Source organism: Felis catus, chromosome D3, assembly GCF_018350175.1.
Source record: "Felis catus isolate Fca126 chromosome D3, F.catus_Fca126_mat1.0, whole genome shotgun sequence".
Taxonomy (NCBI): Eukaryota; Metazoa; Chordata; class Mammalia; order Carnivora; family Felidae; genus Felis; species Felis catus.
In genome coordinates this window covers 32,559,763-32,581,332 of record NC_058379.1, presented here as the reverse complement: position 1 = coordinate 32,581,332, position 21,570 = coordinate 32,559,763, and the positions used below count along the sequence as shown (strand labels likewise).

At 50.6% G+C, this 21,570-nt stretch overlaps 1 long non-coding RNA gene across 1 annotated transcript; it reads right to left on the bottom strand.

The window, feature by feature from the left end:
- Positions 1-34: 34 nt before the first annotated feature.
- On the bottom strand, positions 35-20,566 carry LOC111557298. The gene is made up of 4 exons (XR_006588245.1): positions 20,286-20,566; positions 18,791-18,919; positions 1,437-1,518; positions 35-323 (listed from the first exon to the last, which is right to left on the bottom strand). It is a non-coding gene; the product is annotated as an uncharacterized LOC111557298 (long non-coding RNA).
- Between the last annotated feature and the right edge of the window lie 1,004 nt (positions 20,567-21,570).

The following is a 21,570-nucleotide window of genomic DNA, read 5'->3' as shown; positions in this document are numbered from 1 at the left end:
GTGGGGGAGGGGCAGAGAGAGAGAGAGAGAGAGAGAGAGAATCCAAAGCAGGCTTCAGGCTCTGAGCTGTCAGCACAGAGCCCAATGTGGGGCTGGAACCCATGAACTGTGAGATCATGACCTGAGGCCGGTCGGGACACTTAACCGACTGAGCGACCTCAGGCTCCCCTGTCTTTCCATCTCTTGGTCCTGCTTTCCTCTGGGTTGGTATCATCTCCAGGCCGGCCCTCCTCATATGAAAGTGAGATGCCAGCCCCACAGCAGGAAGTCCTGGGGTTGCATCCTGAGGAGAGGGTGTGCCACACAGGGCCACGGACCTGGTCCTGCAGACAGGGAAGGATCAGTCCCAGCCACACAGATGGGGTGAGGACAGTGTGCCCCCCCCAAAGGAAACGGGGGAGCTTCCACTAGAATAAGGGGCAGCACGATTTGTCTCCTAAGACTCCAGGAGACAAATGTACTCCTACTCAGATCTGTGAATTTCCTTTTAGGAAATGTTAGCACGGAGGCCTCTCTCCTCTCCTGGCTGACCGTTCAGGCACAGTGAAAAGTCACTGCAGCGGAGAGGGCCCCACACCATCCGTGGGCCTCCTACCCACTGCCCAGGCCTTCTGCGGGGGCGGGGGGGGGGGGGGGCTCGGCCTTCCCTCCCTTCACACGCAGGCCACAGCCCCTGCTGCAGTCCCAGAGGTCAGCTTTGCTCCGTCCTGGGCGCTCACCGGTCCAAGCTGCCTGCTGAGAGAGGCTTTCCCTAGCCCCATGAGGCAAGAGTAAAAGAGCCACACAGCATTCCTCAAAACACAGCCTCTGCCTCTAGCATTGTGACAATATAGCCATTTTAGCCCCCCTTCGCCCTGCCGTTTCTGTCGCCTTCTAGAATAGGACGCTGCTGCTGTAGAGAGAGTTCCACAGAGAAGGCTGAGAGGCAGTGCCTGTGCAGTCCCTAGAAGCCTCCTCAGTAGAGCGTTTCCTATATAAGGAGGTCTCGGCCGAAAGCCCTGCCCTCCGTGGGTTGGGGCTGGGGCTGCGCAGATGCTCCAGGAGGAAGGAGAGGGCCCCACAAACTGCTCACATCTCGCTGGCTCGTCCAGCCCAGTCTTTCCAGCACCTTCCGAGGAGGAGCGAGGAGGAGCGGAGCGCGGGGCCTCTCCCTGACTGAGGGCTTGCGTCACTTCCCAAGGATTCTGCAGTCCTGGAAAGCCACCGCCTGGCTTCCAAAAAAGGAATTTTCACTGAAGTGCCTGACCCTGTTGACTCAGCTGGCGCCCTCACTCGGGGCGGCGTGCCCTTGTCCTCACCGGCTCCACAGGAAACCCTGGCCTCTTTTGCAGGGAGGGGAATTAAGCAGAAGGACGACGAGGAAGTGCCATCCCACCATCAAAAGGGGGATTCACGCAGAAGGACTACTTAGGGTTTGGGTGTTCTCTTCCTCTTACCCTGTGTGGTGCTTTCCGGGGATGGCCCGGGATGGGCTCTCGGGGAAGGCTCCCGGGGCCTCTAGGCTCCGATGCACAAGGCCTGTGAAGAGAGGCAAAAGCTGATTTTGCAAACATCAAAGGCTTCTGGGGCCCTTCGTGAGGCTTTTGATGGGAGAGAACCAGCAGAATAAAAACCTTCCTGTCTGGGCAGGGTCCCAACAGGTGCAGCTCCCTCTGGTCTCTGGTTTGAATTAAGCAACACGCACTCCAAACCGACACTTTCTCGTTCTAATCTTAGTGTTGGCACAGCCCACATTTCGTCCGCTAGCTGGGAGAAAGGTGTGGTCCCCACGGTCAGCAGGAACGGCTGTGCTGCTGGTCAGAGACACTGCTGCTGGGTTTGGGACGTCACCAAAAGCTAAGTCAAGAGCTGAACCTGCTCCAGTGGCCTGTGTCCCTTTCAAGGGCTCAGGGTCTTTCCATGTACACTCAATTTACTGACTTCTAGAAGCACAGTTCAGAAAACAGGAAATCATCCCTATGAGCTCAGAGTTCATGACCTCCCATGTCTGTGTGTACCCCAATGTGTATTCGTGTGCCCCCCGTCTCAGTCACACACAGCTCCACGTCCCCACACATCCTGGCATCTCCCCTGGGTAACCAGATGAGCAGGGGACAGAGGACAGGCTTGGCATGGACTGAGAACATTAGCATGAAATATTCCCAAAGCCATTAACTCACTGCCAGAGATGGACCCCAGTTAGAATCATCCTGCTGTGAACAGGCTTCCCTGTCATAAGACTCTTTATAAAATTAGGAGTAAAACGAGGTGGGCCAGGGGCACTTGGATGGCTCCATCAGTCGAGTGTCCGACTTCGGCTCAGGTCATGATCTCACAGCTCGTGAGTTTGAGCCTCGCATCGGGCTCTGTGCTGACAGCTCAGAGCCTGGAGCCTGCTTTGGATTCTGTGTCTCCCTCTCTCTCTGCCCCTTCCCTGCTCATGGTCTGTCTCTCTCCTTCAAAAATAAACATTAAAAAAAATACAAAAAATGTTTTAAAAAATTTTAAATGAGGTGGGCCAGGAAGTCCATACTCCCAGACAGGTCTTTCTTGGCACAGGTTTTAAAAAATGTTAACAGGGGCGCCTGGGTGGTTCAGTCAGTTGGGGGTCCGGCTTTGGCTCAGGTCATGATCTCACGGTTTGTGGGTTCGGGCCCCACATCGGGCTCTGTGCTGGTGGTGTGGAGTCTGCTTGGGATTCTCTCTCTTCCCCCGCCCCTGATTGTTCATCACTTGTGTGCTCGCTCTCTCAAACAAATAAACCTAAAAAAATGATTAAAAAAAAAATGTTAACAGAGCGCCTCTCGTCAGCCCAGCACTTTCTAATTCACCATGTTTCTACTCTTCTGCCCAGCCCTGGAGAAGGTGTCTGTCGCCTGCTGGCCCCTGGACCCCAAGTCAGCGACCCTGCTATAGGCTTTGTCAGACAAGGGTCTTAAAACCGGAATCCACTTCCTCCAAGGAAAGTTCTCTTCCTCCTCACAGCATGACAACTATATGCATTTCTTCCTATGCAGCAAAGGTGTGCACGACTACTCTCCAGAGCTGCCCCCCTCACAGAGAGAGCCACAGCCTGGCCCTACGCCTTGCCCACCTGGGGACACGGGGTTGCTCTCCTTCAGAGCCCAGACCTAGGAGAATGTGGCCTTTCTCCAGGAAGCCACGCCTGGAGTGCTCGTGGTCCACAGACAGTGACCTGCCCCCAAGTCTGAGGGGTGCTGTTCTCACTCAGCGGAGTCTCCTGTCTCAGGCTCCCAACTACTCTGTGATAAATAAATCGTATGTGAAGAAAACTGGGGGGAACATCCCTCTCCTTCCTCTGTGAGGACTCCAGTTCCCTGTTACAACTATCTCAGTACCTACGAGGGAGCTGGAACCACCCTCACATGAACAATTGCAAACACCTGGCTTGTCCTGGGGGTCCTCCCCGAGAAAAGCACAGCTCCAAGGGGGCTCCTTCCCTGATCTCAGAGAGGGGTCAAGGTCGAAATGTGCCACTGATAGCCACCCAGCGGCACAACGGGCCCCAAACTCTTTGAGTAGGTTTAAATCCCAGGCCACAGATGAGTGGATAAGGAAGGGACCTTTCTCCCCTCAACTTTGTGGGGTGGCAAACTGGGGAGATAAACCATACACACCATTCAAATGCATGTGGATTTTTATTTTTTATTTTTTTAATGTTTATTTATTTTTGAGAGAGAGAGGGAGGGCCTGAGAGAGAGACAGGGAGAGATTCCAAGCAGGCTCCCCACTGTTAGCACAGAGCCTGACTCGGGACTCCGACCCATGAACCATGACATCATGACCTGAGCCAAAATCAAAAGTCGGACGCTTAACTGACTGAGCCACCCAGGTGCTCCAGAAGTGTGGATTTTTATATCTGATTGTCAATTCACCGCTTCTTACATCAAGCCTCTGTTCCACTGAGTGGTCCCCACCCCCAACCTCACACCCAAGGAGCGCCAGATGCTCTCGGGGGTAATATGTCAAGGCACCATACTGGGTTGTGTCCCACCCAGGCTTCCCCACAAGGTGCCCACTGGCTGCAGTCTTTGGAGCTCAGCCTGTGAAGGTCATACTGAATCTCCCCGGCCCCTCCTGCTCAGAAACAGGTCCTCCCTGGCCCGGCCAGACATGAGGGCCCCCCACCCATACAACTGTGGTGTTGAGGCTCCTGGTCTGTGCCAGGCAAGGACAGCTGCAAGGTGTGCTGGCTTCCCGGCTCCACCAGGAGGGGGAGTACAGGTCCATGCACGTCTCAGCTCCCCAGGTCTTCTGACTCCAGGATCTAGGATCCAGGATTCAGGATCTGACCCTTCCTAAAAGCACTCCCATCTTTTCTAAGTGAACCCAGCCTCTTCTTCTAGTACTTCCTTAGCAGAGCAAAGACCAGACTACGGACTGGGCACTCCCTCCCGGGGGAGGCTGGAGGGGGGGTGGTTGTACACGCAGAAAAACTATCCTTGAAATCACTACCTTGGTCACAAATGCTGTGCCCCACACTCTCCTTGTCTACCTGGACATGATCCACAGGAAATCAACGAGGGGACAACTGACGTGGGATGGCATTCAAGCCTGCCAACAGCTGCCTCACTGATATAAAGTTAGTCTTCAAACAAACAACATGAAACCTAAAAGGATGTTGCTTCCACTTGTTCCTGTACCTAAGTCACCTAAGGGTGATTTACCACTCCAAATGGCACTTCGCTTTAGAAGAGATTGCCTCTCTCCCCAAGGGATGAATCGTGCCCAGATGAGAGCACTTGGCTTAGGAGGACAGCTCCTGAGGGCCAAGCAGTGGCCTCAACATGAGTCACAGATGACACAATGTCATGCGTGCGTGCAGAGACCCTCCCACCGCACCCAGGATGCTCGTGCTCTGTCCTCACCCTTGGTATGAACACTCTGAGGGCTCACATCCCTCACAAAGGCAGCTTATTCTAGTTGTGGAGGGTTTTGTTAGTTTTTTGTTTTCGTTTTTAGCCAAATATCTGGGTCCCTAAAACTTCCGCCCACAGGTTCTACTTCTGCCCTCTGGAGTTATAAAGAATAAATCTGGGGCGCCTGGGTGGCGCAGTCGGTTAAGCGTCCGACTTCAGCCAGGTCACGATCTCGCGGTCCATGGGTTCGAGCCCCGCGTCGGGCTCTGGGCTGATGGCTCGGAGCCTGGAGCCTGTTTCCGATTCTGTGTCTCCCTCTCTCTCTGCCCCTCCCCCGTTCATGCTCTGTCTCTCTCTGTCCCAAAAATAAAAATTAAAAACGTTGAAAAAAAAAAAAAAAAAAGAATAAATCTTCCCTGCTTCCCCAGGCGGTGTCTTTGATCTCCGTGGACCCAGCCTGCACCCGCGGCCTGGGCTGGCTCTCCGGCCCCCCAGCAGGGACCCCCCAGCCAGAAGGGAGCGCTCCTGGTGGCCCAGGCTCCTTCCATCAACTCGGACTTCTCTGCCAGGGTGGCTGGGGCCAGCTGGTAACAGTACAAGCTTTCAAAAGGCACAGGACGAAGGCAGATGGGGTTGGTGACTTGGGAGTCCTGGCTCAGAGTCCACTGCTCCAGAGGGGTCTGGGGCAAGTGCCAGAGCAGAGCAGCGAGGGTGAGGAGAGGGCATGCGGGGGAGAGGGCATCTGCCAGCAGCCAGAGGAGCTTCTAGGGGCGGAGGGGGGAGGGGGAGGTGTCTCAGTGCAGGAAGGATCTCTCTGGAATCCCTCCCCGGGCGACTTCTAAACCTCTGGGACACCAAGAAGATCCCCTGCCAGTCTCCCCCCCCCCCCCCCAGTCCTGGGACCCTGGAAACCTCAGCGCGGTCTTTGGAGCGTGTGTGCTTATGCAGGTGTGAATGCATGCTGTGTGCATGTTTGCGCGTGTGTGTGCTCACGAGTGCTGTGTGGGCATGTGCATACTGTGTACATGTGCGCATGCTGTTAACACGTATGTGTGTGCCTGCCGTGTGCATCTGTGCCCCTGTGTTGTTAGTGGAGAGACTTGAAACTGCTGAAGAGTTCATGTGGGAGGTAGGAGGGGAGGGAAAGCCCAAAGGTCTATTCTTTCCGTTATAACCTTATTTAAATATGAACAAACACAAAATCAGATAGGAACCCTCTATTCTGACTGCTTCTATACAAATATTTTTTTCAAACTTACATAACAAACATAAACAAAACTGGGGGAAAACACTAAATTCAACTCAACAGCATTAATTTAATGTAGATGAAGTTAAACTGCATCTTGGAATGGACCTCTGACTTGCTGTATGCGGACTTTGTGTTGCTCAGATCACTGCAAAGCTTGCCTTCCTACAATACTGTCCCACCATCTACCAGCACCTAAAACAGCATCTTCACATAGAAAGTGCCGAAGGGGCGCCTGGTGGCTCAGCTGGTTGAGCATTGGACTCTTGATTTTGGCTCAGATCATGATCTCAGCCCCCTCCCCCCACCTCCCTCCACCATCAGGCTCTGTGCTGGCAGCATGGAGCCTGCTTGGGATTCTCTCTCTCTCAAAATAAATAAATGACTTTAAAAAAGAAAAAGACAACAGAGGTGCCTGAGTGACTCTGTCAGTTAAGCCTCCAACTCTTCTTTTTTAAGCTGCCAGCGCGGAAGCCGATGCTTCTGTGGGGCTGGAACCGTGAGATCATGACCTGAGCCAAAGTCAGACACTTAAACTGTCTGAGCCACCCAGGTGCCCCTGAGCCTCCAACTCTGGATCTTGGCTCAGGTCATGATCTCACGGTTTGTGATTTCAAGCCCCATATAGGGCTCTGTGCTGACAGCATGGAGCCTGCTTGGGATTCTCTCTCCCTCTCTCTCTGCCCCTCCCCTGCTCTAAATTAATAAATAAATACATAACTTAAAAATAGACCTCAAAGTTCTAAGGGTCATCTGTCTTGTATGGTTAAAGTAACAAACATATTTAAAAATTAATTTTTAGGTGTGACAATGGTTACATTCCCAAAAAAACTCACTACCTTTTAGAGCTACAAACTGTAATATTTACAGACGAAGTAAATGATATCTGGGAAGTGCTTCAAGATACATGGGAGTTGGGGCGCCTGGGTGGCTCAGTCGGTTAAGTGTCCACCTTCAGCTCAGGTCGTGATTTCACGGTTCGTGAGTTCGAGCCCCACATTGGGCTCTGTGTTGACAGCTTGGAGCCTGGAGCCTGCTTCAGATTCTGTGTCTCCCTCTCTCCCTACCCCTCCCCTGCCCACACTCTGTCTCTGTCTCTCTCAAATATAAATAAACATGAGCACTGGGTGCTGTATGGAAACCAATTTGACAATAAATTTCATATTAAAAAAAATAAATATAAATAAATAAATAAATGTTAAAAAAATTTTTTAAAGTGATTGGAAATTACCGAAAATATTTGACAAATTATACTACAAATTATATCACATGATTGGCAGTGTTATAATATATAGTTTTGTTTAGCTATGAATAAAAAGAAACCATTTTGTATTTTGATGGATTGGTTAAAGTATTATGGTACTAGCTCTTGGCATTTTTTAATATTGTCCTGTGTTTGCCAGACATAGATGTTTTCCTCAAGACTCATACAATATATAGGTGCTAGTTCCAATTCTATTTTGCTAGCTGTGGTGACTTTGGGGCAGTTGATAGTGCTACAATTTACTTCGTCATCTGTAAAATGGGTATAATGCTATTTTGCCTTCCCCAGAGCATGGTTATAAGAATTGAATAAGATAATAAATGCTAAAACGGGGCAAAAATATAACCCAAACAGTAAAGTTGTATTAAATAATGGCAGGAATCGACGTAGTCCTTGGTTGTCGGGAAAAATGACAAAAATAAGAACAAAAATATCTAAGGCAGGTCACAAGTGAGAAAAATAATTATAAAAACAAACACTCGGATTAACTCAATTGATCAGACCTGAGAAACAATTTCCTCCCTGCTGCTCTCAGAGAAGACTGCTCCCATGAGCTCCTGGGGAGATGGTTCTTTTCCTCTGTCCTGGTGCAATAAGGTCTTGCTGGGCGCGGGAGCCCCAGGATGGCAGACTTGGCATGCTGGCCTGGCCCTGACCCCTCTCCCAGTCGTCAAGATGAGAACATGATCAAGTATTCACTGCCCCTTTGGCAGGACTGACCCTGCCCTACAGCCTGGAGCCACCTGCGGATGACCTACAGCCCCGAGCACAGCTGCCCAGCCAGGGGCAGCCACAGGAGCAAGAAAAGAAAAGGAAATGCCCGTGGCTCAAGCCACTGTGTTTTGGGGCTTCAGCAGCAGTAAATACAACCCCCAGATGCCAGAGTCCAGCGCTTGTCTTGGTTGTCTGGACCCTGCCTTTCGGTGGCGGGAGCATTCTTCCTGTTCTTCAGGTCAGACAAACACACCCTTCTTTGAGCGACAGCTAGTACCCAACTCTACAGTGTTTTCATGGAGCGGCCAAAGGTAAAACTGTCCGTGTGTCACATGGCCCGGGTCAGTCCAAGAAGCATCTGTGGTCCCTGCCACCTAAAAAATCCGGGAGACCAAACCAAATGGAAACAAGAGGAAGAGCGCAGGGCAGCAGCTGGGTCACGGCCCTCTCTGCTCCTGTGGCTGTGCCATGATCATGTCCCCCCTTTTGTTCTGAGTAGTCATGTCAGGCGGGGCTCAAAGCAGGAAAAGCAGTCATTCTAGACAGCCCCAGCAGAAAAGGGTCTCCCACAGGGAATTAGACGCTCATGTGATCGGGATGGCTCGAGTCAGGGCTGCCTGGGCTTTGCTGCCATTGCAACTCAACATGCCCACTCAGTCCAAGGTGGGTCTTCTGGGGTCCTGCGGGGTGGCGGGAAGAGCGAGAGGGAGAGTTCCACTTCCAAACCGGGCCCCCCAGCATCTCATGGCCATTGGCCATTTGCAACCAGAGACAGGGAGGGCAAAAATTCAGTTCAATTTTCCAGCCCCTTCTTCTAGAAGGAGGGTGGTTTGAAGGGCCCACATGAAGGTTTCTGCCCCTGTTGGTTCAGGCATGTTCCAAATAACTTCTTTAAATTTTTTAATGTTTTTATCATTATGAAATATTTCCCTAGTTTGAAGATAGTCGTATTTGGTTTTCGTAATACGATTCAGCCCCTCATCATCATGATTACCCTGCAGATGAGGAAGCCTAGAATCTAGAATTTAGGGGCCTTTCTCACAGTCCCACCAGTGCCAGTTCAGGGCTCCAGGCACCTTGATCCACTTCTTCCTGGATCCCAGGAGCCAGTGGATGCCTGGCATGGGGCATGGCAGGTGGCAGGCACCATAGGTGCTTGGGAAGGCAACATCCTTTACATTGAGGAGAAAGAAAGACGTACCGGAAATTCAATACACTATCTTCAAAATATCTGACCCATTTATTTTCCCACTTATCCCTGAAAAAGGCCAATTAAGCCTTTACTATAAATCTGACAAAACACACCCTTTTCTTTTTTCTTTTCTTTTCTTTTCTTTTCTTTTCTTTTCTTTTCTTTTAAATCAGGAAGAGGTGTATTGTCACCTGTTTAAGAAATACTTCCATATTGGGGCCACTGGGTGGCTAGGTCGGTTGAGCAAGTTGAGCATCCGGCTCCTGATCTTGGCTCCGGTCATGATCTCACGGTTTGTGGGTTTCAGCCCCACATCAGGCTCCATGCTGACAGCGTGAAGCCTGCTTGGGATTCTCTCTTTCCCTCTCTCTGCCCCTCCCCACTCACGTGTGTGTGCTCTCTATCAAAAAATAAATAAATAAACTTACAAAAAAGAGAAATACTGGGGCGCCTGCATGGCTCAGTCAGTTGGGCGTCCGACTTCAGCTCAGATCATGATCTCACGATCTGTGAGTTCGAGGCCCGCTTCGGGCTCTGGGCTGACAGCTCAGAGCTTGGAGCCTGTTTCCGATTCTGTGTCTCCCTCTCTCTCTGACCCTCCCCTGCTCATGCTCTGTCTCTCTCTGTCTCAAAAATAAATGTTTAAAAAAAAATTAAAAAAAAAGAGAAATACTTCCACACGAAGCTAGGTTCGTTATCCTAGATCTAATTTGCATATGTTTCAAATTTTCTGTAATGGAAAGGGGTTTTTTATTGATTTTCAATGCTGCCTCTGTCCTAGGGCGCTATGAGTGAGGCAAGCCCTTCCTCTAACCACAGATCTGACCACGGCCCTGCCCCTCCACGTTTCTGGAGAGAAGCCCCACCTGTCCCAGGCTTAGCTTTCAGTCGGGGTGGGCCACAGGGACACCCTGGGGTCTTAGTGCAACTGAAGCCCAAGGCTTTCCCTCCGAGGAGCATTCTTACTATGCCTTCTCCTCTGATGGCCCCGAGGCCAGCCAGTAGCCAAATCACCTGTGCATCACATTGTGCCGTCTGCCCAGCCCTGCCGCCTGGACCCTGGCAATGGCAGGGTGGAGCTGGCCTTAGCTTGTTCTAGAAACAGAAAGGGAACCAAGGGCACCCACATCACCCCAGGCTGTGACATGAAAAAGGCATTCTTTTTCTCTTGGTATCCTCGCACCACAGTTCCAGCGTCCCTACAACAACAGTCAGGGGCAGGGCTGGGCATCCTCAGCTGTCTGGGCGTCACCCACCTGCTGTGGCATTCCTCAGGCCTGTTGCTGCCTGCCAGGCCTGGCCTAGAAGGCAGATGGCCACATAAAAATAGTCGGGGAGCCCTTGAGGTGCCACTTCTCCAGCTGCTCTGTTGAGTGGAAGCCAGAGGAGACAGGGGACAAGGCATGGCCTCCATCAGGACTTCGGAGAAGAGGCCGGCTGCTCAGTGCATCCATGTGGTGGGTCAGTGCAGGCTCTGGTCCAGCGAGGATGCACAGGAAGGGCAGGGCCAGAGAGAAAATCTCACCCCACAAGGAAAGCCTCGTGACCCCCCGCTATCCCTGGAATAAGCACTGGACAAAATAATCCTTCCTGTTTCATCAGTTTCCAATCAATTCTACTGCAGCTGAAACAGTTCTGTTGCATTATGCCAGTGTAAATACAGCCACTGATTCCGGGCCCCATTTCTTCTTTAAGAATAGGATCTGGGGGCACCCAGGTGGCTCGGTTGGTTATGTCACTGACTTCAGCTCAGGCCATGATCTCACAGTTCACGAGTTCGAGCCCTGCATCGGGCTCTGTGCTGACAGCTCAGAGCCTGGAGCCTGCTTCGGATTCTGTGTCTCCCTCTCTCTGCCTCTCCGTCCCTCTCTCTCTCTCTCAAAAATAAAATAAAACATTTTTTAAAAAAGCTAGAATCGGGGCGCCTGGGTGGCGCAGTCGGTTAAGCGTCCGACTTCAGCCAGGTCACGATCTCGCGGTCCATGAGTTCGAGCCCCGCGTCGGGCTCTGGGCTGATGGCTCAGAGCCTGGAGCCTGTTTCCGATTCTGTGTCTCCCTCTCTCTCTGCCCCTCCCCCGTTCATGCTCTGTCTCTCTCTGTCCCAAAAATAAATAAACGTTAGGGAAAAAAAATTTATATAAAAAAAAAAAGCGAGAATCTAGGCGATGGGGAGTCACTAATCAGCAGGCATAAAGTGTCAGTTGAACAAGATGAGTCAGTTCCAGACATCTGCTGTACAATCTTGTATCTACAGTCAATAAATGATACAGTGTATGCTTTGCGAAGAGGGTAGATCTCACGTGAAGTGTTCTCCCTACAATATAGTAGAACTTAAAAGAAGACAAGAAAAAGCAACAGCTAGAGTCTAAGAAGAAGCCCGAGGCCAGGACAAGTTACTTGGCCCCTCTCAGACTTGGATTCCTCATCTGTAAGAGAGTGAATAATACTTGCCTGGGGAAGGACAATCCTTACATGAAATGCATTGAATAAAGCATGGTGCTCCCTGCCTGGAGCACCGGGGACACAGCATCAGATGGCTTGATCTCTCCCGATTAAGTGAATGAGCCATAGAGCCTATACTTGGCAGTTAGTCACAGATACACTTTGGTAGGGACAGAACAGAACCAGGAGACGAGCTGTCAGGGTGAGTGGAGAGTGACGCTTTCTGAATCACCAGGCCAGGCCAGCTGAGAAGCGAGGGACGGGCTGCCACAAAATTCCTGAGAACAGCTGAGGCAGCTGGGAGCTGGTGGGCTCCCGTTTGAACTGAGCTGAACTCTCCAAATAGCCTTCTCTTCCCCTAGACAAGGAACAATAAGAACGGCCCATTGCTTTGGTCTGGAAGTTCAGGGTTTGCAGGCATCTTCACGTACATCACCTCGGGTGCTCCCAGCAAGCCTGTCAGGTGGAAGGGCTCACCCCATCCCAGAGCCCTGGAGCAGTGGCCGCAGGGCTTGTGGGAAGGCAGAGGGCTGGACCCCGCTGCCCCACCTTCCCAGACACCCATCACCTAGATGGAAACTCAGCTCCTAACCAGAGCGGCAGGGGATGACTAGCAACAAAACTCAGGCAAAAACTCACTGATCAGAATCAGCTGTGAACCGTTATGACTCTTTTTAAATGTTTATTTTTGAGACAGAGAGAGTGCACGTGTGTGCGTGTGTGTGAGCAGGGGAAGTAAAGTGAGAGAGAGGGACAGAGGATCTGAAGCAGGTTATGCAGTGATAGCACAGAGCCCCATGCGGGGCTGTGAGATCATGACCTGAGCCGAAGTTGGACACTCAACCGATGACCCACCCAGGCACCCCCTGACTCTGGTTTTAAAATGCCATCTCGGGGCACCTGGGTGCCTCTTGATTTTGGCTCAGGTCATGATCTCACAGTTTCTGGGTTCAAGCCCCACATCAGGCTCTGTGCTGATAGTGCGGAGCCTGCTTGGGATTCTCTGTCTCTCTCTCTCCCTCCAACTCTCTCTCTCTCTCTCTCAAAGTAAATAAACTTCAAAAGAATAAAATGCCATCTGAATTTGTATTTAATTCTGAGAAAACCCTGGTGGAAACCTCTTTGTTTAGGGAGGCATTACTAAATTCTTCACGATTTCCTGTCATGACATTCTGAGTCCTCCCTTCAGAATAGGAAAGTCCTCTGCACTGGAAATTTTCTTACACTCTTATTTTCTTCATTTACCATCACTTACTGGCTGCATTTGCATGTTAAGTAGTATGCTGAGTATTGTGGACACCAGATAGGAGGTCTAGTCTCTAACCTTGGGAACTTACAGTCTCGTCCAGGAGGTAAGACTGCTAAATGTGGAACACCTGGACAATCTGGTCATGGGGACATTCAGTGAGCACACGATACTGGCCCTGGTGCAGACACACAGGGCAGACTGGAAGTTCATGACATGCCTGTGTGGCGATGTCATGTCCAACCGGGACCAATCTGGGACCAGAAGAAAAACACATCAGATTATTCCAGCCTGGAGATGGGGACAATGCACATTAAGTTAACCCATCCCACAGGGGTAAATAGCAAAAACCTGAACGTTCCCGCGTGTGTATTTCTAGTTGTGAAAATGCAGTCGAGGTTTAAATATCTTTGCTGGCACCATGTCATTATGTAACAGCTGAGTTAGTGAGAGGAAGGGCTGGGGAAAAAAAGATGACCGGGTCCAAACAATCCGGACCCATCCTGGTGCAGGGAGAGGCAAGCTGACACGTGCCGGGAGGAGGTGAGGGAAATGGCCTGAGGGCCTCTGACAGAGGTGACAAGCAGAAGTCCCAAAGGTGGCTGGAGCAAATTGCCGGGGCTCCCAAGCAGAAGACACAGGTGTAAATCAGACCAACAAACAGAGGTGACGCTGAAGGGAACAAGAAACAAGCAGCAGGCGCTGCAGGGGGAGAGTCTCAGCTCCTCAGGAGGCTTGGGCTGCAGAGAGAAAGCTCAGAGGCTCAGGCTAGGGGGACTCACAGCAGTGTCCAAATCACGGGGAGACAAAATTCCGTGGCTGAGCCAAAGGTCAAGGCTCAGGGCGGGGATAAATTCAATCTTTTTCCAGGAATCAACGGACGCAAGTTTAGGCCCATAAGATTTTTATCACAAAAAATGTATCCTGGCATGCATACAAATGCTCACTGGATTCATTACAAACAAGATGCTAGAAACTATGGGTCAACCTCAGGAGGAGAAGCCAGAGGTCTCAGGAGGTCCCCAGGAAATCCTACTCCTTGGGACTTGGAGCTCTTTGCCCCAAAGCTGGGTTGCACCATGGTGGTCGTCTTCACTACTGGGGACTCCCAGCCTTTCTGGAAGACCCCTCATCTCATTAGAATGGGCCCTTTGAGTCCTGAGCATCTAGCCGATCATTCTCATGCTTTCTGGCGGGGGGTGAGGGGGGTGTCTGATCTGCCTGTACAAGTAAGTCTTGTTGCAATTCTCCTTTCAGTGATGTCTCCCCCAGACCTGCCCTCTCACACTTCTGGGCAGACTCATTCATTCACTTCCATCACTTTCTTCCTTCATATTAACATGAAACAAATTGTGCCAAGTCATTGAATAGTAAGAATGATGGCCATCATTATTTGTTCCCAGCACGTCACATTGGTATCATTGTTACTTCTTTGTCTGCTGCAGAGGTTACTAATACTTCATGACGATTACAATCAGAATCCATAGCACAGTGTCTGGGATGTAGTAAGCATGTGACATTTGTTGAAGAAAAGAGTGAGTAAATCAATGAATCATCAACACTCAAAATAGCATCCTACGACAGAACCAGACAACAGACTGATATGGCTGTGACCTTGGAGCTTTGATACCCCAGGCCCTGCCAGGGAGTGGGTCCAGCGGGGCAGAGGGAGAGCCCAGGGAGAGACAGGCGTGGGTGCTTCCACTGGCAGATATGTCAGTGGAAATGCGTGGCCCGTTTTCTCTGTTTCTCCTACTCCTTTTACCCATGAAAGTCCATCTGCCAGGCTGTCTCCTCCCGTTTGTCCTCTTCCTGCCCTCTCTTTTCCCTTACTAACACATAGAATTCAACACTTACTGTTATATCACTAGGTAAATATTTGTTTGATTTTAAACAAAAAGGAATTAAGTATTTCTCTCTCTCTCTCTCTCTCTCTCTCTCACACACACACACACACACATCCTTTCAAATCACATAATCACTTAAATCAATTTGTAGGGGCACCTGGCTGGCTGTTAAGTGGTTGTTAAGTGTCCAACTCTTGATTTCGGTTCAGGTCATGATTTCACGGTACCTGAATTTAAGCCCCACATCAGGCTCTGCACTGACAGTGTGGAACCTGCTTTGGATTCTCTCTCTCCCTTTCTCTCTGCAACCCCCACCCCTTCTCTCTCTCAAAATAAATAAAATACACTTTGAAAAACTATAAAAATGTTTTGAAAAATCAATTTCTATTTTACTCAGTCCAAACTTAATTTTTTATAGTCCTATGACTGCAACAAAACAAGGCTGTCTTCTGCAACTCTAGGGCTGAGAGATTAATCGTTTATAAGGTACCTACTTTAAGCCAAACATGCTGAGTGCCTGTCATATGGCAGACGTCAAATGAAAAGAACCTTTACATTCCCAACACACAATGCGCCCAACAATCCTGTAAGACTGGAAATATATCCCCCGTTTCCCCATGTGGCAGACCTGAAATTAAACCCTCTGACCAATCTCCAAGCTCCATGATGCACTAGTGCAAGTCACTTCACTTTATTAGCGGGAGAGTTGGGTGCTCTAACATTCCCAAGGAGAGGACACTGCAGAAGTCACATAGAAATGGAAAGAAAACTCTTTGCAAATGAAGTCCCAGGAGGAAGGGGAGAGTAAAGTGACCTGGTGGGGTCTATAGAGTTGTGTCAGGGAAGCTTCCTTCACCCCAGGGCAGACTCCAGACAGACCTTCCTCAATGGCATGCAGGGGGCGGGGCTCCCAGGGATCCCACCTCTCTAAACGGGGCAGGGCCCCACACCTTCATTCACACACACCAGACCTCAAGTCTCTGCCAGGTGCGCCTCTAAAGCATCTCTTCTTTAAGGGAAAAACACAGGTTTTGTCTCTCTGTCAAAGAATTCCAGGCATTCCGGGACTGGGAGAGGAGGTTTGGGGGCTCGTGAGGATCTCCCTCCTCCACTAAGAGATTCTCACCCTCAGGTTGCAATGAGCTCTTCTTCCCTGCAGGGAGACTCTCTGGGCCTCTCTTCTGGATAGAGGACTGACAACATGGATCTAAAGCCTTGTAATCATAGCATTTGATCCAGCAACTGCACTTTTAGGAACAAATCTTCAATTCTAAATTCAAAAATATTGCATGCACAAAGATGTCTGTTGAAGCATTATTGAGAGTAGTGGAAAACAGGAAACGACCCAAATAGCCAAACAGAAGGGAATAATTGGAAGAATAATTAGAATAATAATTAGAATACTCTATAAGATATTGCGCAGTTAGTAAGGATGGTTTTATGAGGCAACATACAAACCTGAAGAAGCTATGTTTACAAAGTTCATTGTTTTAAAGCACACAGGCAACGTGAACCTAATGAAGTTTAAGAAAACTAGTTGTAGAATAAAACATTGCCAGGAAAGGTTGCTGGAAGGGAGGTGGGCAGGGGATGGGCTAAATGGGTGATGGGCATTAAGGAGAGCACTTGTTGGGGATGAGCACTGGGTGCTGTGTGTAAGTGATGAATCACTGGGTTCTACTCCTGAAACTAATATTACACTATATGTTAACTAAAAAAAAAAAAAAAAAAAAAAAAAAAAAAAAGACTGCCAGGAAATGTGCCAAAATGTCAATTAATTAATTAACTAATTGATGGTGTTTGGGGGTGGATTTTGTCTTTTGTTCACTTTTCAGTCTTTTCCAAGTTTTGTCAAGTTTGTCTATTACTACCCCACCCCTTTTTAAAATTGTGGTTTAAAGAAAGTGCTTAACATGCAATGTACCACCTTCACCCTTGTTAAGCATACAATTCAGCAGCATTCAGGACATTCACAATGTCATGCGACAACTCTCCAGAATTTCCATCTTGCAAAACTCATCTACTAGTTTTCAATGGAAAAATAACATAAAGATTATTTTTAAAAATATAAACTGCCCAAGACTAGTCCTGAAAATTGCCGTGCTTCAGCTGGTTTTAAAAATCTCTAGATGGGGGCGCCTAGGTGGCTCAGTCGGTTAATCATCTGACTTCGGCTCAGGTCATGATCTCACCACTCCCTCATGAGTTGGAGCCCTGCATAGGGCTCGGTGCTGACAGCTGGGAGCCTGAAGCCTGCTTCAGATTCTGTCTCCCTCTCTCTCTGCCCCTCCCCCACTCACACTTTATTTCTCTCTCTCTCTCTAAAAAATAAATTAAAAAATTAAAAAAAAAATCCCTGATGAAGGCACCTTTTGTTACTTCCCCTTGCCTCCAGCCTAAGTCACCTGGCTGGGATATTCCAGAACCCCTTCTCCTGGGCAGCTCCCCATGAGGGCCTCTGCCTCCTCCCAGCACTTCTCTTCCCTCCTCCACAGTGCTGGGCTGATTGCTGTGGCCTCAGCCCCTAACCCCACACACCCTGCAGTGCGTGTGTGTATGCAAGATAAGGGGCCAGGGTGAGGGAGAGTGAGGGGGGAGGTCCCATGAGTGTGGCCTTGGGGTCCTGGGGGAGCCCTAGATGTTTGCACTCAAGATCTTTGCATCTGGTCACTCCACCCCCCACTCATGTTGCTGAGGAAGTAGCTGAGGCTTCCAGATCCCAGGGTCAGATCCCAGAGTTCTGTCACCTCACACAGAGCCCTTCCTTCTAGAACATTCTGAAGACTTCTATTGTGCACAGTATCAGGGAAAATGGTCAGTGTTAGAGCTGATTCCATGACTGGGAAAATAGCAAAGTTAGGTTGGCCTGGGTAAAGCCATTTGACTACAGCAAGACATGCTGTCCATTTTTACCTCATTGTCACACAACATGGCAACAATTCCATTCCCATCAGATAGGTGTCACATCATGTTTGTTATACAGTTGATTTACTACACTCAGTTCTGTGCACGAATGTCTACTCTTCATTGTGTGCTTCATGGATATACGCTCACTGCTTTCTTAGAAATAGGTGAAATGGGACAATGAGGTCGCATTTTGATCAGCTGGCTCTTGAATGATTCAAGTTAGGACAGGTATTGATCAGTTACAAGAAATGAGAGCTACAAGGGAATTTTAAGATCATCTGGTCTTACTCTCTCCCTGGCTAGTGAGGAAACAGATTTTATGTAAACCTGGAACTTCCAGGATGCAGGGTTAAGAGTCACAGTTAACTTTCCGATCCACTTCCCATGTAGAACAGAACAGGCAGCCCCACACCACATGCTGTTCCTGTCACACTCCAGGGAATTAGCGATTCCATAAAAACAAAGATATCCTCTAATCACACATCCCAAACCTGTCTCCTCTAGCAAAGGTATGTAAAACAGGATCTTTATCTTTGTTCCCAACCCAACACAAAAGCGGCCAGACGGGGAGTGTGGGTGGGTGTGCCCCGTTATCTGATCACCATTGTCCAGATGAACTCACAGAAACTCAAAGGGGGGTTGAGGAGGGGGCTGCAGGTGAGAGTTGGGCCCAGTCTTCTCAGTTCTCTGGCCCGTGGCTTATCCATCTGCCTAGAGGTGTCAGGCAGCTTTAGCAGCTTACTGGCTCCCAAACCAGCATGGCACCCGGAACACGTTTATGTTGGTGGGACTGGATTAGATCCAAAGGACCTGTGCCCCTAACTGCCCAGTCAACATTGCGGGGGCACCCCAGAGCTCTAGAATGAATGGGGATTCACATCTTCTCTCTCTCATCCCACTTGACTTAGAATAGGTTAGAGAGACTGTGCCGTTTTCAAAGACCTGTAGCCTTTGGCAGCCCTTCCTGGAGGTCTGCTTCCTCTCTTAGAGGCCCTTTTTCTCAGCCACATGGAACTTTGTACTCATCCATCCCTTCTGTGTGCCCATGAAGGGAAAACAGCTCCCTATTGTACCTTTGGAGGCAGCTTTTTACCAAGGGAAGCTGAGACTGTGGCCAAGACGTCTGTGTCCTCCGTTCACTAGACTATTTCATTCACCGTTCCTTCCTGGCCACCATCACTGCATCTGAGAAGCTTACCAACCTGTGGGAGAGTTGAGAAGATAATACAATAATAATATAATAGCCATTGTTAACATGTTGCCACACACAAGAGGGTCCAGGCCTTGGGCTGCACCTCTTCCTGCATGGCCCCTGGGTGCCCACTCAGGGCCCAGACCACTGCTTCAGCACCCAGAATGGGAGGATGCCCTTCGCAAACATCCCAACCTGCTTCCAGGATTCCCACCCCCCATGGTTGACAGGGACATTGATGTGTAGGAAGGAGTGGCCCAGGGATGGCTGTGTGGGGGTTGGGGGGACTGGGGTGTTCACAGGAGCACAGGAGGCTCTTCCCAGTGTGGGATGGAAGTGGAAAGGGAGGGGGGGCAAACTGAAAGTTAGGGCTGGAGGCTGGAGGCTGCAGGCTGGGAGTGTTTACTTGGAGTCAATAATTCAATTGGGCAATGACAACAAGCAGCCTAAATAGGTGCTGACTACTCAGGAGAGGACAGCCGGCTCATCTCAGGCTTAACGTTTGATGACAGAGTGTGGGCAAGGCTGTGAGCCCCTCACTTGCTTTCCTGGCATTGCAGAGGGTGAGGGAGGGTGTCAGGGCCAGAGACCCCAAGGTTAAAGAAGTTAATCCTTAAAACTGGAAGCATTTGTAAAACTCCAAAAAAAAAAAAAAAGTTTAAAGTTCTCCCCCTCTTTCCAAGCACAGACCCACATTCGGACTTTCCCAAAGTGTTCATATATCTAAAAAGAAACTGCTGGTGCGGGGAAAAGAGCATTGTGGCTTCCTCTTTGTGTGGCATTTCCATTTGGCCTGGGAGGGGGTCCAGTCCAGGCCTTCCGGAGTCTCCCTACCTAAACTGCTCACACAGGGAAACTCATGCAAAAGTCTCTGGTGGCTGTACATTCCAACTGAAGGTGCCACAGAATCAGAGTCCCTCGGATAATCCTTTCGTTTTCCACATGAATAAACCGAAGCCCAGAGAATTTGAGTGAACACAAAGCTAATTGGAAACGGAACCGGAATTGAAATCCAAGTCAACCTGACTCACGCCGGTAGTCACTCCTTTCTACCACACAAGACCGCCTGGAAGAGGAAGGATAGCACCCCAAGCGCCTAACTCACGCCCAGAAGTAACCTTGATTCCCCAAGGGAATACGCTGAGTATCTGCTGCCCGGGCACAGGAGTGAGTGAGCCCTGCCAGCTGGAACTGTCCATAGGAACGGGCTGGAGAGAGTTCTAGGTGTGGGTGTAGGTGGTGAGCATGCAGCAGAGGGGCCCAGGCTGGGTGGGGCAGACACGGGGGAGGGGAAGAACCAGGCAGCTGAGCAAGGAGGGTAGGGGCCAGAGCCTAGAGAACCCGGATGGCAGCCCCTAACAAGTGGGGACTGTTACCTGCTGGCAGGTGTGAAGAAAACAGGTGCCCAGGGCGGGGGCTGTCCAGCAAACACTGGGAAGCAGGAGGAGCAGAGTTCAAAGACAGATCAGGGCTGCACCAGGTTATGAAAGAAATATGGAGCCATGCCTTGCATAGAGAGTCGTCTCCTAGTCCCCAGAGAGGGCTTGGTTCATTCGGTTGGAAATCTGCCTGCCTTCTGGTGGCCCCTTGAGGATGGAGAAGAGAGACCTGTATGATTAAACATTCCTTCTAACGTCCTCACTCCTCCAGAGCTGCGTTTACTCAAAGAACATCCGCAAAGGCACACCTCCCTCCCAACAGCAGAAGGCAGTCCCTGGCACCCAGGAATAGAGAAGGCTATGGCGCCGGCAGGGGTAGAACCTGGCCCTCTACGCTCTCCTGGGGCCAAAGAGCTTTTCATCGCTGATTCCCAGTAGAGAGGCTTCCTAGACGACTGTGTGGGGTGCGTGTGTGTGCGTGTGTGCGTGTGTGTGTGTGTGCGCGCGCGCGTGTGTGTATTCATTGTCAGATGGAGCCAGGTATTCACTTTAAATCCCACTACAAATGATTCAGAGTTGTCGAAATGGAATGATATCTGTATTTCCAGACGGAGAGGCGCGAAATCGAGGACATAAGAACAAAAGCCCGCGCGGTTAGATGTGTGTGTGTAGGGGGTGCGGGGGACGAGTGTCACAGTCACACTGAAAAACTCCACTTTCATGTCCCAAAGCACTTCTCCCGGCAGGGTTTAACCCCGCGGCGCGGGAGGGGAGCCGGCGGGGACCTAGCGCACCCGCAGCTGCAGAGCGCCCTGGGCCGGCCCCGCCAGGTCCGCGGGGCCCTGGAACCTGCCCCCCTCCTCCCGAGCGACTCTGGGTGGGACCCCGTCTGCCCTCGGCGGCTTAGCGGGAACAGCCTCCCTCCGGGAAGGGCCAGCGAAGGGGGGTGGGGGGGAGGCAGCAAAGTGGGACACGGAGGAGCCGGAGCCCTGTCCTTCCCGCCTGCCTCCCCACTTTTAAAGTCTCCACCTTCTCATCCTATCTCGGTTCCCAAACCCGCTTCGGTGGGCGCCCCAGGGACTGGCTCATTTCCCGGCCAGGCCAGGCTTCCCCAGCAAGGGGTCCCTCGGCTCCCCTTTCTGTTCTCTCTCCTAGGACTGCGCGGCGTCGAGGCGGCCCCAGGAAGAGGGCCCAGAGGGAGGCGAGCCTCGGTGGGGCACCGGCGGCGGGGTGCAGGGGGAGGTAGGCCTGGGGGACGAGGAGCGGGAGCCCGGCGGAGAGG